This window comes from Oncorhynchus kisutch, linkage group LG6, assembly GCF_002021735.2.
Source record: "Oncorhynchus kisutch isolate 150728-3 linkage group LG6, Okis_V2, whole genome shotgun sequence".
Lineage (NCBI taxonomy): Eukaryota > Metazoa > Chordata > Actinopteri > Salmoniformes > Salmonidae > Oncorhynchus > Oncorhynchus kisutch.
The window spans coordinates 69,052,256-69,071,376 of NC_034179.2; the positions used below are offsets into that span (position 1 = coordinate 69,052,256).

Below are 19,121 nucleotides of genomic sequence, written 5' to 3' on the forward strand. Positions count from 1 at the left end.
TCAGGCCCTTCCTGTACTCCCTGTTCACCCATGACTGTGTGGCCACGCATGTCTCCAACTCAATCATCAATAGCCTAGGCTATTCAATAGCCTAGGCCAACATGGTCAAGGTTTATCAAACAACATCATTGCATTTGAGAGACATTCAGTAGAGATGCCCTATAAGCTATAGTGTATCTGTTTCTGATGTGGTTCCCTGTTTCAGAAAAGAGGAAAACGCAGCTCATAGTTAAAGGTAATTGATAGTGACATCCCATAGCTAAGTAAAGGATTAAAAAATGGAAAAGGATAGGACTTTCCCCTGGATTTATTTAAGTGAGACCCCTAAGGCCCTAGAGCAAGATTCCAACACCAACTTATTCAATTGAAACTAATAGAAGCCAAATTCAACAGATGGAGAGGATTATGTTGAACTAAGCAATCACTTTACCTTCCACAAAAGACTGTGTGTGCACCAGGGAGGAGAGAGGAATGGAGTACAGAGTGGAAGAGTAAGGGAGGAAGGGTAGAGTCACTATGGAATGAATATGGGGGGCACATCAGATCTCTCCCAAAAATGTTAACAAAAGTGAATTCACCCCAAAAAAATCCCTTATTCACCTAAAAACGTTGTAGGCTAAAGCATAAGCGTATACCATGACTACACAATTGTAGGACCTACTGTTGTACATTGTGCTGTCTCACATCCAAGACCACACGCTGATGCTTATTGTTCAGGCAAGCAGACGAATAAAGGCTTGTTCATTGGCCATGTCAGTCTCAGTTTTCATGTAATCTCATTGTTGTCATTCTCCACAGAAACCAGTGTTTGAAGGAGAAGTGTGCTCCTTTCCAGTAATGATAACAGAGACGCGCTGAAGGATTACAGACTTGGACTGATGAAGCACAGTCCTGGCTCACTATGTGTCTCTCTGACTCCAGATAGTATTCATGTGTGTAGCCTAAGTCTTGCCAGGGCTACCAGTGACTCCGCACACATAAACGGGCCAGTTTTCCAGTATAGGTCCCTCACTGGGTCAATAACTGGATGGCTTGGGGTGGAGAGTGTAGTTGAGAGGACCGGCTGCTCCAGGAGTCCTCTGCTGCCAAGTTCAGTAGACAGAAGACGAGATGAGATCCAGACATAACTCCACTGCTCCAGCCAAGGACCCCTACTCACTCTCTCCCCCATGCCCCACACCAAAACATATACTTTATCACCTTCAGATAGAACACATTCCCCATCCGCCCTTCCTTGGTCGTACTGTAAACACTCTTGAGTTAAGGCTGTTTATGTGAGAGGCTCTTTTCCCTCTCATCTCTCTCCCTTCCCCGAATCCCTGCCCTTCCTATGTGACGGTGGAAACCAGCCAATTTCAAGTTAGCCCTTGAGCTCTTCTGTCAAGCTCATCTTTTCTTTAAAAAAAAACATTAAATCTCAAAGTTTGCTTTGATGCTAACACCCATTATTAGGGTGCGTAGCCCTTTAGGCCTTTTCCCTATCTATCACACCACCAAATAATCGCCAGGCCTCGTGGCCATGGAAACACACTTGTATTACTTTGTTTAAACATGACTCGGGGGGGAAAAGAGGGAAAGAGACTGTGGGGGGAGAGGACTGGACCGGACCGTCCTGAGAGAGCTAGCTCATGGCGGTGATGTAACAAGGCAGTTGGAAAATGACGAGCGTGCCACATTAGTTTGTTGTTGTTTTAAATTCTTGCCCAATCGTTTCATGTTGTTGTCAACCTGCCTCTGTGCGTAGCTGATGGCAGGCCGAGAGGCTGTGCCTGTTCATCCCACTACCATCTAGAAGGTGGCGACAGTACAGATGCATCAAAGCTGGGACTGAGAGACTGATAAACAACTTCTATCTCTAGGCTATCAGACTGTTAAATAGTCACCACTAGCCAGCCTCCTCCCAGTACCCTGTCCTGAACCTCAGTCATCGTCACTAGCCGGCTACCACCCGGTACTCTACCCTGCATCTTAGTGACTGCTGCCATATGTACGTACATAGATTGATTGAACACTGGTCACTTTAATAATGTTTACATATTGTTTTACCCACTTCATATGTATATACTGTATTCTAGTCAAGGCTCATCCTATAGAACTACTGCAGTACACAGCTTTTCTATTCATCCTGTCTATACACACCAATCACATACATATACATTATTTATACTCAGGTCCGGAAGCTACGTTCCTGCAAATCTATCTATTTTGCTATGGAGTTTTGAACTGTGTATTTATATACTGTATTCTTCACATAGCCCATTCTAATATTTCTACTACTGTACATTGCATTTTAGTTACACTGCTTATACACACCGCATATTTATTTATATACTGGATTCTTGACATAGCTCACTCTAATATATCTACTAATGTATTGTACATATCATTCTTATAAGATCTTGTGTAAATTCCTCTGGTGTAGATACATACAGATTTCATATTACTGTTGCAGTGCTATTTGGGTTCTTCATTGGATTCATTCTGGCGTTTCTTAATTTCTTTCTTTTTACTTTGGATTATGTGTGTATTGTTTTGTATTGCTAGGTATTGCTGTACTGTCGTTGCTAGAAACACAAGCATTTCGCTGCACCTGCGATAACATCTGCAAATCTGCGTACGCGACCAACAAACATTGATTTGATTTGTTCCATGATCTGTTATTGAAGGTTATTATGTTGAAGGGGCCTGACTGGCAGCTTGAAGAGAATAGGTCAATGAGTGATAAAGAGAGGCCTAGACTAGGGCAATGTGAAACTATTGTTTCTACTGTGACCGCCTTAAACGCAACCCATAGCTAAGACTGACCTCCCCTTCTCTCTCTGCCTCAACTCAGATCATGGCGACAGTATCAATCAGGAAGGGCCTTCAGAGTAGCCTTCCATATGTAGTTGGTGCTGACTCCCTAGAGTTTGAAGAGGAAAGATAGGGATTAATGCAGAAGGGTGACTAAAGCCCAAAAGTTGAGAGAACAGAAGAGTAGACTGACAGTGTTTGAGTCATTTTCCAACTGACCCTCCCCACCACAGCGAGTCAGACCAGGAAAATATGCATGCTTACAAAGCTTATGGCATATCAGCATAGTAATAGTAGCCTATTTCAGGGAGGAGAGTTGTGGAGGACGTCAGTTTGGTGATCTCCTTTTGGATCTGATCACAGTATAAATGGAGAAATCCCTCTTGAATATTTCAGCCCATTGGAGACAATGTCTATATCATCTAGGAGATCTATCCATCTGTCTGCCTATCCACCATATGGAGTTGGGATGGACAGCTACGTGACCAAAGACAGTGGGATGTCTCGGAAAAATAACCCTTACTGCACATGTACAGTGGCAAGAAAAAGTATGTGAACCCTTTGGAATGACCTGGGCTTCTGCATAAATTGGTCAAAATATTTGATCTGATCTTCATCTAAGTCACAATAGACAAGCACAGTCTGCTTAAACTAATAACACACAAACAATTATACGTTTTCATGTCTTTATTGAACACACTGTGTAAACATTCACAGTACAGTGTTGAAAAAGTATGTGAACCCTTGGATTTAACAACTGGTTGACCCTTATTTGGCAGCAATAACCTCAACCAAACATTTTCGGTAGTTGCGGATCAGACCTGCACAACAGTCAGGAATTTTGGACCATTCCTCTTTACAAAACTGTTTCAGTTCAGCAATATTCTTGGGATGTCTGGTGTGAACTGTTCTCTTGAGGTCATGCCACAGCATCTCAATCAGGTTGAGGTCAGGACTCTGACTGGGCTATTCCAGAAGGCGTATTTTCTGTTAAAGCCATTCTGTTGTTGATTTACTTCTGTGTTTTGGGTCGTTGTCCTGATGCATTATCCAACTTCTGTTGAGCTTCAATTGGCGAACAGATAGCATAACATTCTCCTGCAAAATGTCTTGTTAAACTTGGGAATTCATTTTCCTGCCCATGATAGCAAGCTGTCCAGGCCCTGAGGCAGCAAAGCAGCTCCAAACCATGATGCTTCCTCCACCATACTTTACAGTTGGGATGAGGTTTTGATGTTGGTATGCTGTGCCTTTTTTTCTCCACATAGTGTTGTGTGTTCCTTTTAAACAACTCAACCGTAGTTTCATCTGTTGACAGAATATCTTGTCAGTAGAGCTGTGGAACATCCAGGTGTTCTTTTGTGAACTTCAGAAGTGCAGCAATATATTTTTTGGACAGCAGTGGCTTCTTCCGTGGTGTCCTCCCATGAACACCGTTCTTGTTTAGTGTTTTACGTATCGATGACTCATCAACAGAGATGTTAGCATGTTCCAGAGATTTATGTAGGTCTTTAGCTGACACTCTCAGATTATTTTTAACCTCGTTGAGCATTCTACACTGTTCTCTTGCAGTCATTTTTGCAGGACGGCCACTCCTAGGGAGAATAGCGACAGTGCTGAACTTCCTCCATTTATTGCCAAATTGTCTTACCGTGGTCTGATGAACATCAAGGCTTTTAGAGATACTTTTGTACCCCTTTCCAGCTTTATGCAAGTCAACAATTCTTCATCTATAGGTTTTCTGAGATCCTTTTTGTTCGAGGCATGGTTCACATCAGGCAATGCTTCTTGTGAATAGCAAACTCACATTTTGTGAGTGTTTTTGTATAGGGCAGGGCAGCTCTAACCAATATCTCCAATCTCATCTCATTGATTGGACTCCAGGTTAGCTGACTTCAATTAGCTTTTGGAGAAGTCATTAGACTAGGGGTTTACATACTTTTTCCAACCTACACTGTGAATGTTTAAATTATATATTCAATATAGACAAGAAAAATAAAATAATTTGTGTGTTATTAGTTTAAGCGCACTTTGTTTGTCTATTGTTGTGACTTAGATTTTAATTTTTTTTATTTTACCTTTATTTAACCAGGTAGGCAAGTTGAGAACAAGTTCTCATTTACAATTGCGACCTGGCCAAGATAAAGCAAAGCAGTTCGACAGATACAACGACACAGAGTTACACATGGAGTAAAACAAACATACAGTCAAATTTTGAGAGGTTAGTGAGACATATTGTGAAAATAAAGTTGAACTTACTGTTGAACTTACTTCAGTGGCTAGACACACACACACACACACACACACACACACAAGATTTGGCATGGGTCCCCAGATCCTCAAAAAGTTCTACAGCTGCACCACTGAGAGCATCCTGACCGGTTGCATAACCGCCGCCTAGTATGGTAACTGCTTGGCATCTGACCATAAGGCGCTACAGAGGGTAGTGTGTACAGCCCGGTACAACACTGGGGCCAAGCTTCCTGACATCCAGGACCTATTTATTTTATTTGTTTTTATTTCACCTTTATTTAACCAGGCAGGCAAGTTGAGAACAAGTTCTCATTTACAATTGCGACCTGGCCAAGATAAAGCAAAGCAGTTCGACAGATACAACGACACAGAGTTACACATGGAGTAAAACAAACATACAGTCAATAATACAGTATAAACAAGTCTATATACAATGTGAGCAAATGTGGTGAGAAGGGAGGTAAAGGCAAAAAAGGCCATGATGGCAAAGTAAATACAATATAGCAAGTAAAACACTGGAATGGTAGTTTTGCAATGGAAGAATGTGCAAAGTAGAAATAAAAATAATGGGGTGCAAAGGAGCAAAATAAATAAATAAATAAAAATTAAATACAGTTGGGAAAGAGGTAGTTGTTTGGGCTAAATTATAGGTGGGCTATGTACAGGTGCAGTAATCTGTGAGCTGCTCTGACAGTTGGTGCTTAAAGCTAGTGAGGGAGATAAGTGTTTCCAGTTTCAGAGATTTTTGTAGTTCGTTCCAGTCATTGGCAGCAGAGAACTGGAAGGAGAGGCGGCCAAAGAAAGAATTGGTTTTGGGGGTGACTAGAGAGATATACCTGCTGGAGCGTGTGCTACAAGTGGGAGATGCTATGGTGATCAGCGAGCTGAGATAAGGGGGGACTTTACCTAGCAGGGTCTTGTAGATGACATGGAGCCAGTGGGTTTGGCGACGAGTATGAAGCGAGGGCCAGCCAACGAGAGCGTACAGGTTGCAATGGTGGGTAGTATATGGGGCTTTGGTGATAAAACGGATTGCACTGTGATAGACTGCATCCAATTTGTTGAGTAGGGTATTGGAGGCTATTTTGTAAATGACATCGCCAAAGTCGAGGATTGGTAGGATGGTCATTTTTACAAGGGTATGTTTGGCAGCATGAGTGAAGGATGCTTTGTTGCGAAATAGGAAGCCAATTCTAGATTTAACTTTGGATTGGAGATGTTTGATATGGGTCTGGAAGGAGACTTTACAGTCTAACCAGACACCTAAGTATTTGTAGTTGTCCACGTATTCTAAGTCAGAGCCGTCCAGAGTAGTGATGTTGGACAGGCGGGTAGGTGCAGGTAGCGATCGGTTGAAGAGCATGCATTTAGTTTTACTTGTATTTAAGAGCAATTGGAGGCCACGGAAGGAGAGTTGTATGGCATTGAAGCTTGCCTGGAGGGTTGTTAACACAGTGTCCAAAGAAGGGCCGGAAGTATACAGAATGGTGTCGTCTGCGTAGAGGTGGATCAGGGACTCACCAGCAGCAAGAGCGACCTCATTGATGTATACAGAGAAGAGAGTCGGTCCAAGAATTTAACCCTGTGGCACCCCCATAGAGACTGCCAGAGGTCCGGACAGCAGACCCTCCGATTTGACACACTGAACTCTATCAGAGAAGTAGTTGGTGAACCAGGCGAGGCAATCATTTGAGAAACCAAGGCTCTCGAGTCTGCCGATGAGGATGTGGTGATTGACAGAGTCGAAAGCCTTGGCCAGATCAATGAATACGGCTGCACAGTAATGTTTCTTATCGATGGCGGTTAAGATATCGTTTAGGACCTTGAGCGTGGCTGAGGTGCACCCATGACCAGCTCTGAAACCAGATTGCATAGCAGAGAAGGTATGGTGAGATTCGGAATGGTCGGTAATCTGTTTGTTGACTTGGCTTTCGAAGACCTTAGAAAGGCACGGTAGGATAGATATAGGTCTGTAGCAGTTTGGGTCAAGAGTGTCCCCCCCTTTGAAGAGGGGGATGACCGCAGCTGCTTTCCAATCTTTGGGAATCTCAGACGACACGAAAGAGAGGTTGAACAGGCTAGTAATAGGGGTGGCAACAATTTCGGCAGATAATTTTAGAAAGAAAGGGTCCAGATTGTCTAGCCCGGCTGATTTGTAGGGGTCCAGATTTTGCAGCTCTTTCAGAACATCAGCTGAATGGATTTGGGAGAAGGAGAAATGGGGAAGGCTTGGGCGAGTTGCTGTTGGGGGTGCAGTGCTGTTGTCCGGGGTAGGAGTAGCCAGGTGGAAAGCATGGCCAGCCGTAGAAAAATGCTTATTGAAATTCTCAATTATGGTGGATTTATCAGTGGTGACAGTGTTTCCTATCTTCAGTGCAGTGGGCAGCTGGGAGGAGGTGTTCTTATTCTCCATGGACTTTACAGTGTCCCAGAACTTTTTTGAGTTAGTGTTGCAGGAAGCAAATTTCTGCTTGAAAAAGCTAGCCTTGGCTTTTCTAACTGCCTGTGTATAATGGTTTCTAGCTTCCCTGAACAGCTGCATATCACGGGGGCTGTTCGATGCTAATGCAGAACGCCATAGGATGTTTTTGTGTTGGTTAAGGGCAGTCAGGTCTGGGGAGAACCAAGGGCTATATCTGTTCCTGGTTCTAAATTTCTTGAATGGGGCATGTTTATTTAAGATGGTTAGGAAGGCATTAAAAAAATAAATAACCAGGCATCCTCTACTGACGGGATGAGATCAATATCCTTCCAGGATACCCCGGCCAGGTCGATTAGAAAGGCCTGCTCGCAGAAGTGTTTCAGGGAGCGTTTTACAGTGATGAGTGGAGGTCGTTTGACCGCTGACCCATTACGGATGCAGGCAATGAGGCAGTGATCGCTGAGATCTTGGTTGAAGACAGCAGAGGTGTATTTAGAGGGGAAGTTGGTTAGGATGATATCTATGAGGGTGCCCGTGTTTAAGGCTTTGGGGAGGTACCTGGTAGGTTCATTGATAATTTGTGTGAGATTGAGGGCATCAAGTTTAGATTGTAGGATGGCTGGGGTGTTAAGCATGTTCCAGTTTAGGTCGCCTAGCAGCACGAACTCTGAAGATAGATGGGGGGCAATCAGTTCACATATGGTGTCCAGAGCACAGCTGGGGGCAGAGGGTGGTCTATAGCAGGCGGCAACGGTGAGAGACTTGTTTTTAGAGAGGTGGATTTTTAAAAGTAGAAGTTCAAATTGTTTGGGTACAGACCTGGATAGTAGGACAGAACTCTGCAGGCTATCTTTGCAGTAGATTGCAACACCGCCCCCTTTGGCAGTTCTATCTTGTCTGAAAATGTTGTAGTTTGGAATTAAAATTTCTGAATTTTTGGTGGTCTTCCTAAGCCAGGATTCAGACACAGCTAGAACATCCGGGTTGGCAGAGTGTGCTAAAGCAGTGAATAGAACAAACTTAGGGAGGAGGCTTCTAATGTTAACATGCATGAAACCAAGGCTATTACGGTTACAGAAGTCGTCAAAAGAGAGCGCCTGGGGAATAGGAGTGGAGCTAGGCACTGCAGGGCCTGGATTCACCTCTACATCGCCAGAGGAACATAGGAGGAGTAGAATAAGGGTACGGCTAAAAGCTATGAGAATTGGTCGTCTAGAACGTCTGGAACATAGAGTAAAAGGAGGTTTCTGGGGGCGATAAAATAGCATCAAGGTATAATGTACAGACAAATGTATGGTAGGATGTGAATACAGTGGAGGTAAACCTAGGTATTGAGTGATGAAGAGAGAGATATTGTCTCTAGAAACATAATTGAAACCAGGAGATGTCATTGCATGTGTGGGTGGTGGAACTAATAGGTTGGATAAGGTATAGTGAGCAGGACTAGAGGCTCTACAGTGAAATAAGCCAATAAACACTAACCAGAACAGCAATGGACAAGACATATTGACATTAAGGAGAGGCATGCTTAGTCGAGTGATCAAAAGGGGCCAGTGAGTGGAGAGGTGGGTTGGTGATTTAGACAGCTAGCCAGGGCATCGGTAGCAAGCTAGCATAGGATGGAGGTCTGTTGTTAGCCACCTCTTGCGTTCCGTCAGTAGATTAGTGGGGTTCCGTGTGGTAGAGGGGATTAATCCAAATCACACAACAACAACAAAAATAAAAACAATAGATATAGTTATAGAGGCCCAAGAAGAAAACATAATAATAATAATAAAAATAAATAAATTGTCCGATTGTCTATTCAGATAGCAGCCGGTAAGACAGCTAACGGTTAGCAGGCCGCAGATTGTCGTTCAGGTAACGTCGCGACGGAGGAGCCAGCCGGATAACTCCTTCGGGTAGATAACGTCGGCAGTCCAGTTGTGAAGGCCCGGTGGGGCTCCGCGTAGGCAGTAAAACGGGTCCGGATAGGTGACTGCAGCCCAGGAGTGATTGATGGAACCCAGGAGTGATTGACGGAGCTGGCTAGCTCCGGAATAATTGATGTTTGCTCCGGAATCGACGAAGGCCGATAGTCACACGGATAGCAGCTAGCTAGCTGTGAGATCCGGGTATGAATGTCCAGAGAGCAGTCGAAATCCAGGGACATGGATGAAGATGAAGATCATATCAAATTTGATGACCAATTTATGCAGAAATCCAGGTAATTCCTAAGGGTTCACATACTTTTTCGACCTGCTTCTGTGCGTAGCTGATGGCTGTGTCTGTTTGTTTGTTCCATCATCTGTTTAGATGAAAGGTCATTATCTGACAGGGGCCTGACAACTGATTCACAGCTGATTTGAAGAAAATAGGTCAATGAGTGATAAAGAGATGCCTAGATTAGGGCAATGTTACTGTGACAGCCTTAAATGTAACCCATAGCTAAGACCCTTCAAATTGACCTCCCCTTCTCTCTCTGCCTCAACTCAGATCATGGAGTAGCCTTCCATAAGTAGTTGGTGCTGACTCCCTAGAGTTTGAAGAGGAGAGAAAGGGACTTATGCAGAAGAGTGACTAAACCAGACAAGTTGAGCGAAAGAACAGAAGTAGACAGAAGAGTTGTGTCAAAACAGCCAGCTTCAGTCAGCTGTTCTAGCACACTCTACTGGTGTTTTTCAGTCATTCAGAAAGTACTAAACTTATTTTAGTTCTTATTGGTCAAGGTCACGCTACTCGTCCTCCTGCATGAGGTCACATACCTTTGCAGTTTGGATGTTTTATTGTGCGTGCAGCTTAACATAGAGATCTTTATGTCTTGTGGGTTTGGAGCCAAGTAGCATCTGTTGTAAATAATTGTATTGTGTTGAGCTTGTTAGTTAGCTTGCGCTCCCGTTAGCGTGTGCTAGCATTAGTATTCAGAATGCATTAGGATTTAGCATGCTTATTAGCGATTAGCCCTTTGTTAGCATTTCTCATGCATGATGCCAGGCTATATTCTTTTTGTATATTGCTCATGCTATAATTAAGCAATAAGGCCAAAGAGGGTGTGGTATATGTCCAATATACCATGGCTAATGGCTATTATTTTGCACGGCGCCACACAGAGTACCTGGATACAGCCGTTAGCCATGGTGTATTGGCCATATACCACAACCTTTTTGTTATTATAAACAGGTTACCAACATAATTAGACCGGTAAATAGTAATTCTGTGTCATACCTGTGGTACACAGTCTGATATACCACAGATTTCAGCCAATCAGCACTCAGGGCTTAAACCACCCGGTTTATAATCTGGGCTATATTCTGTAGACATTTCTACATTGCTGTATTTCCTATATATTAGTTTATATACAGGACCTCGAGCTTATGGAGCCCGTTTACTAGTTAATTTATGCTAGGCCTTTTTACAGTGTTGTACACTAGCTTGTACTTTCATGTTATGCATGTCATATCAGTGCTACAGCCTACATTTATTTATCCTTTCTTTTCAGAACCACAATCATTCTCAGACACAATTAATGTCCGTTCTCACTGGATGGGATTCTCAATTATCTGAACCAAGAGTGGTCAGATGTGTGTGATGTGTATATGAATGTGGACATCTCCTTCCATTAAACTCCCCTTAACCTGGACATCCGCCTCATCCTTGTTCTTTAGGCTGGTAGCGGTTGCTTCCGGGCCTTAAGCTAGCACCTAAGGTTTCTTCTTACATTCACGGTCCTTCGATTCTCTACAACCATACCCATATCTTTCGAGTATAACAGAGTCATTTTCTAACTGACACACCACACCACAGCGAGTCAGACCAGGAAAATATGCATGCTTACAAAGCTTATGGCATATCAGCATAGTAATAGTAGCCTATTTCAGGGAGGAGAGTTGTGGAGGACGTCAGTTTGGTGATTCGTCTGGGATCTGATCGCAGTATAAATGGAGAAATCCCTCTTGAATATTTCAGCCCATTGGAGACAATGTCTATATCATCTAGGAGATCTATCCATCTGTCTGCCTATCCACCATATGGAGTTGGGATGGACAGCTACGTGACCAAAGACAGTGGGATGTCTCGGAAAAATAACCCTTACTGCACATGTAGCAGTGGCTAAAAATAACCCTATACCAGCTTGTCTCTCTCTCTCTACCATTTTGGTCATGTGTACTGCAGACCCTTAAAGATGCTCAATTGACCGAAAGGATTCTCTTGGACAACTCAGAGTTGCAAGGCCCTTGGTTTCAGACTAAACATATACAGTGTACTGTATGTTTTCAGCTGCTTATTCACATCTATTCGTTAAAAGATCATTATGTCAGATTTGACATAGATTTGACATGAATGAATATTATAAGCTAAAACACTTGTGTCAGCAAAGAAGCAAATCAAATGTCTCCCTCTCTCTGTGCCTTTCCTTCCTTCTCTGTGTAGCTGTGGCTGGCTGCCGGGGAGTAACAGGTTGTCTCTGCTGCGGTGGCCCCTGAGATTGGCTGTTGTGCTCAGCTCTCCTCTCCTGCTGACGAGGACAGAGAGAGACAGAGCCCATGTAGCCACGTCTGGCCCAGCTAAGCCAATGGGGCATGAGCAGTGGACAAATCGCTGCTGGACAAATCGTGCCTCCTTCGCCGTGCACAGCACTGTGACACAGATCCCCTACTGGATTCTTATAGACGACCACCTCAGTCTCTGCACCCTGCAGATGACCCTTGCGAGTGTGCTGATATTTCTTGTGTGTGTGTGTGTGTGTGTGAAAGGGCTTTCTCTGTGTGTTCCACCGCAGAGGAGACAACCTGCTGATAATTTGTCACAGTGTTTCACAGCGTGTTTCACCTTAGTATCATACTGTGTGTGTGTGTGTGTGTTAGTCTAGAGCTGCTTATTAGCCACAGAGCTTAGAACTCAGGCAGGCGAAGAAAGGCTTTGGTTTAAGGAGCCAAGATACAGTATCTCAATATAATATGATTCATGCGGCACTGGCTATGCGATTATGTTTAAACAGTGCAACTGTGCATTCTCCGTCCTGACTATATTTCACCCTAGCAACAGCTGCACCTCACACGCAAACGTCCATATGCATACACCCACACATAGATCTCAGTTGAATTGAGTGAACGACCGCCATCTGTGGTTAAAGTACATTCCTTCCTACTGCGTGTAGTACAGCCAGCTTTCAGCTATGCGGCTCCACCCCTTTAGTGACTTGCGGGCAGTAGGCATGAGACCCGTCGCCACGCATTGCGGGCCGTGCCGTCTCCTCCACGCTTGTACGTAAATGCATCATGGAGCCCTGACTCATGAGTCTGAGAAATCTGTGTGAATATGTATGTCAGAGCGTAAACGTCTCTGTGTGTAAGAGCAGTGTGTGAATCTGTGTGTGTCTGAGACTGTGTGTGTGTGTGTCTGTGTGTGAGAGAGAGAGAGAGAGAGAGAGAGAGACGATGTGTGTGTGTTACACGAGGCACATGTGTCTGAGCGGATCCCCGTGCTCAGCAGTGACTTTCCCAGTGGGAAGGAGTCTCATGGCTGTATGCATTTTGCAGCTCACCTCTCCTTAGGAGCACACACACGGTAAACCAGACATCACAGTCTGTACACACACACACACACACGCCCGCATGCACACACAGACATTTTCCTTTGCATTACAGACCTTTATAACACTGACATAAAGTTTCTGATGTCTGGTCTGATGAACATTCATGGCTCTCTATAAGCCTGTCTACAAGTCTTCAATATCTGAGGGGTGTAAGAAAATGAACAAAATGACACAGTTGACTTTTTCCCCAGAAAAATGACCCTGATAAGTATGGGTGTATCGTGAATCATGACGATATGGATTCTCTTCGTTAGGAAAATGACCAATTTCTCTTGCTTAACAAAAATGAAAGACTCATCGTTGCACGTGGAATGTCAACTACAGACATTTGTGTTTTAAGGGAGGGTGACCGCAGGGGACATTCTCCTCAGACTGACGTCAAAGACAAGGACACGGTCCTTCCCCACTGCTCACTGTGTAGTATTGTTGGAATGTTTGGAAGGGTTGGGATGAAGCAGAAGTCAAATTTCAGTTGGACCTTTTTTGTGTTCGATTGCCAAACAAAGTGATGCTAATCGCGTGTTTTGGACTACAGACGCCCCACCACGTTTCTGTGTCAGTGTTAAGAAGAAGCAAGGACAAAGAACGTGTGTAGTTGCAGTGTGCACTCATTAATCTTACACATTAATTAGAAGGGGGGGGGAGAAATGCATTTTTAGTTAAGAGCAATTAAACAAAAACAGCAAGGTCAAAGTCTTCGACGTAGTCGACCTTTCTCAAGAAAGCAACTTTCATTTAACACACCCATCTCCCCACACACGTTTAAAAATCCTCTGCTCGCTTTCTTAACTCACGTACAGCATGACCTTCCGTCAGTGGATAGAGGAATGCTTTGTGTCACAAAACGTCAAGTGTTCAATGAATTGTCCCAATATCTTAGTGAAATTGAAACGGTTCTAAGAGACTAGCCAAATTCATAATCCAGAGCAAACAGATTCACAAAACCAGCTCAAAACACAACCCATAGCCAAGATCCAAGATGTTCTACAAGACCAGCTCAATCCACAACCCATAGCCAAGATCCAAGATGTTCTACAAAACCAGCTCAATCCACAACCCATAGCCAAGATCCAAGATGTTCTACAAGACCAGCTCAATCCACAACCCATAGCCAAGAGCCAAGATGTTCTACAAAACCAGCTCAATCCACAAACCATAGCCAAGATGTTCTACAAAACCAGCTCAATCCACAACCCATAGCCAAGATCCAAGATGTTCTACAAAACCAGCTCAATCCACAAACCATAGCCAAGATGTTCTACAAAACCAGCTCAATCCACAACCCATAGCCAAGATCCAAGATGTTCTACAAAACCAGCTCAATCCACAAACCATAGCCAAGATGTTCTACAAAACCAGCTCAATCCACAACCCATAGCCAAGATCCAAGATGTTCTACAAGACCAGCTCAATCCACAACCCATAGCCAAGATCCAAGATGTTCTACAAAACCAGCTCAATCCACAAACCATAGCCAAGATCCAAGATGTTCTACAAAACCAGCTCAATCCACAACCCATAGCCAAGATCCAAGATATTCTACAACACCAGCTCAATCCACAACTCATAGCCAAGATCCAAGAACTTGTTCTACAAGACCAGCCCAATCAGCATACCAGTACTGTTCCACAACATAAACCACATTAAAACCCAGAGACATACAGCCCCCCCCTCCCAAAAGAACATATGCTCTTCTAATTTTGCCATAACTTCATACCAGACCAAAACTGTCAGTAACACACAACAAACCCAATTTACAACAACCATTTACACTATTCGATAAAACAGGTCCCTTCATTCTACTTTAAGATTATTCTCCGTTTTTGTTAAGTCTAAAGCACTAGCCAAGAGGAAAATGGAGGAAATCTAAAGCATTTGCATTTCAGACACAAAGCCTCAGTCTTCTCTGTCTGTGCGCTGTGCGACCAGGGTTAAATCTGAGGTGTGTTTACGTCTGCTAAACTCGATGTACACATAATGCCTAGGCATTTCAGCTCTTGTCCCATGCAGCTAGAAAATTGGATGGAGAGTGAGGAACCCTCTACAATGACATTCACTATTCAAAGAAGGAGAATGTCAAATCCTTTTCTGAAAGAGCACACTGCATTTTCAGGACATCTTTTGCAAGATACAGTCCGTCGGCCTACACCATTATTCAGACGTCAACCATTTTTAGGTCCATGATTAGCCTACTATTTTACAACAGCTGTGATTTATTTTACATTCTACACTATTACTCAAGGGGAGACAAATCTCTCTCTTCTAGCACCTAGCAGACTCTAATATCCATGATTTATTCCATTCGTTTATCCATTATTTGTATTCTCTACAGTATAAGTCTGGCCCAGTGGTTTCCCCCAACAGATGATTCAACAGAGAGCAATTTGTGTGTTTTGAATGGAGATATTAGAAGAGCACATCAGTCATGATGATAAAGAACTGATGTGGGAGATGGTGTTATTTTTTTTGCTGCCACACAGAATCTGCTACTCATCCCTCTCTCAGCACTGGGGCCAGGGAGGCTGGTCTCCCTGCTGACCCCTCCTCCTCCCTGCAGTGGTCGGGTCTCCCACCCACTCTCCAGGGACTAAAATGAGAGCTCAGGATTAAGGGGGCTGGTCTGGGGGTTTTTGGGGGGGAGGGGGACAGAGATAAACTGTCTAAAAAAAGTGTGTACCACAGTCCCATGGTGGAAATGAAGAGAAATGCCAAAACACACCATGTAAATCTAAAAGCAGTGAGGAGGACGAGAAGGTATTGGGAAAACAGGGCAAATGAGGAGATGAAGATGGTCATTTCACCAAAGGGGAGATGGAATAAATACATGCCATCTGTATTTAACACAAACCAATACGTAGGATTCATGGCTAGAGCTTTTCTGTTGGTGCTGGGCTATGTAAAATGTATCTACATTTTGTATACAGACATTGTATTGTGTGTCTGCAGCTTGGTGCAGTCACTGTATAACACATTGAAGTCCATCCCAGTCTGTCAGTGTTAGATACTACACAGAAACCGGATGTATACTGAATCAAAATATAAAACGTAACATGCAAATATTTCAAAGATTTTACTGAGTTATAGTTCATATAAGGAAATCAGTCAATTGAAATAAATGATTTAGGCCCTAATCTATGGATTTCACATGACTGGGAATACAGATATGCATCTGTTGGTCACCGATACAGTACCTTTAAAAAAAAGTAGGGGCTTGGATCATTAAACCAGTCAGTATCTGATGTGACTAGCATTTGTCTCATGCAGTGCAACACATCTCCTTCGCATAGAATTGATCAGGCAGTTGATTGTGGTCGGTGGAATGTTGTCTCACTCTTCAATGACTGTGTGAAGGAGCTGGATATTGCCGGGAACTGGAAAGCTATGTCGTACACATCGATCCAGAGCATCCCAAACATGCTTAATTAATGGGTGACATGTCTGGTGAGTATGCAGGCCATGGAGGAACTGGAAAATGTTCAGCTTCCAGGTATTGTGTACAAATCCTTGCGACAAAAGGCTGTGCATTATCATGCTGAAACATGAAGTGATGACGGCGGATGAATGGCACGACAATGGGCCTCAGGATCTTGCCATCGATAAAATGCAACTGTGTTCATTGTCCGTAGCTTGTGGCACTCTGTTCAGAAGGTTGTCATCAGCAAACCTCTCACCCCCACACAACGCCATAAACGTGGTTGTGAGGCAGGTTGGACGTACTGCCAAATTCTATAAAACAACATTGGAGGCAGTTTATGGTAGAGAAATTAACATTCGATTACCTAGAAACAGCTTTGGTGGACATTCCTGAAGTCGGCAAGCCAATTGCACGCTCCCTCAAAACTTGGTACATCTGTGGAATTGTGTTGTGTGACAAAACTGCACATTTTAGAGTTGCCTTTTATTGTTCCCAGCACAAGGTGCACCTGTTTTTTCCAGCTTCTTGATATGCCACACCTGTCAGGTGGATGGATTATCTTGGCAAAGGAGAAATGCTCATCAACTGTTGGACGACATTAACAAGAACAACATTTTAGAGAAATAAGCTTTTTGTCTGTATGTAACATTTCTGGGATATTTTATTTCAGGGACCAACACTTTACATGATGAGTTTATATTTTTGTTCAGTGTATATTTAATGTGCATAAGGGATACCAAGTGATGGGAATGCCTCTGACTGAACCAGTTACAGATACATTAAATACATCCAGGAAGAGGGAAGTTGGTCAAAATGAATACTTGCATGGATTAGAGAATCAGGTGGCTAATAAAGCAACACCCACGGAATGGAGAGAAACGGAAAAGGTGGCTATGGGGAGGAGGGACATTTCTGAAAATCACGGTATACCTTTCTTCCACTGTCCACGACTCACTCTTTTGCTCCTTTAATAAAAAAGAATAATCATTTAAATTGTTATATAATAGTAATGTCATAAAAGTAAAAGATCCATCATGTTTAATGTTACCATATTCGCATGAAGACAAAAACACAAGATATTCTGAATAGCCTAAAAACAAATCAAAAGGATCTGCATATCTTGACAACTACATTTCCCTTGTGTATTGTCTTATTGTGCATAGTAGTAAATACTAAACACTATGAACTGTAGCTAACGCTCCAGAGCCTATTGTCCCCAACTCATTGACTGTGGTTACCGAACGTTTGTTAATCCCATTAATCGAGCGCACTGCACACGATCGTTAATTAATCTATGAGAAACCAAGCACTAGTTCCGAAAAGCTACATACATTTAAATGAATGCATACTAAAAAAAAATATCATCATCCAACATGACAACTGTCAATATTCTGTAACAAAGGATATGCTAATGAAGCGTGTATTGACATGCAAACCGAATACACTTATTTGAAATAACCATACAATTAACCGGTGATAGACTATTCATTTGAGATTGGCAAACGGATTGCACTCACAAAATAGATTTACGTCGCGCAATTTAGCCGCCACAATCTAATCCGCCTCTCCAACCACATGTGCATGCAGGTGTGGTCGGTTGAGAGTTGCCCTCCTGGTGATACTAAGGTACAGTAGGTCTGTAGGCAACATAACGATGAAACAGGCAATGCAAAATGTAGATCACAATTTACGAGAAAAAAAACAGACCATGCAAAAATGTGCGTTCGATTTGCCATTGTTGCAAAGGCGCATTGATTACCCAAGGCTAACCAAAACGCACTACGGAACACAGCCTCGTGCAGACAATGAATAGGCAAATAAAGAGCAGCATCGTTATTGTATAGGGCAGAAATTCTTACCGCTATGCGAGTCTGTGAAGATGCTTTAATATAGATGCGGTGTTCCCGTGAAATTGTTTTGTCGGTTCTGGCTTTACACACAGTCCAAACTTAAATTTTTGTCGGTGTTGATATGGTTGGCTCCAATTCTCAAGAGAACTTGAAGAGTATCTCATCGCATCAGGCAAAGCTTGTGCATTATTTGTCCATGTTCCTAGGATAACTATTATTCTCTCATGATACAAGTACGTCGATTAAAGCAAAGTTCTCTGCTGCGTAAAATGCATTCCAAATCCCAAATGAGCGCATTCCTGAACAGTCAACGGTCTAGTTATTTCGGTAGCCTACTAGTGAAAGTGGAATACATAGTCAGTTGTCCAACTGAACCTATCCAACTGAAATGTGTCTTCCGCATTTAACCCAACCCCTCTGAATCAGAGGTGCGGGGTCTTTCTTAATCGACATCCACGTCTTCGGCGCCCTTGCTCAGGGGCAGAACGACAGATTTTTACCTTGTCAGCTCGGGGATTCGATCCCGCAACCTTTCGGTTACTAGTCCAACACTCTAGTAGGCTACATGCGCCACTTGTCGGGTCTAAAGGCTTCTTTGCATATGGAACAGTAGCATCAGCTTCTCAGACAAATTATTTTGTTCATGTCAGTCGCTGAATTGGGTTGCCACAATTCAACATTTCTAACAAAGCCATGAATCGCTCAAATCTTATTGTTCCTTCTTGGGTCGCTTCATCGTCGGAAAACCAGAGAGTTGATGTCTTGTGCAAGTGACTTCAACTGGTCTAATCCACCTCAATCCGATAGTGACTT

The 19,121-nt window shown here is 43.2% G+C and overlaps 1 protein-coding gene across 1 annotated transcript in view; it reads right to left on the reverse strand.

Annotated features, from left to right (window-relative positions):
* LOC109892229 (gap junction gamma-1 protein-like) overlaps positions 1–18,736 on the reverse strand; it is a 39,842-nt gene extending 21,106 nt beyond the window's left edge. Inside the window, exon 1 of the mRNA XM_031827281.1 lies at positions 18,318–18,736. The gene's annotated coding sequence lies outside the window, so the exon portion shown is untranslated. The remainder of the gene's footprint in view (positions 1–18,317) is intronic.
* Positions 18,737–19,121: the final 385 nt, after the last annotated feature.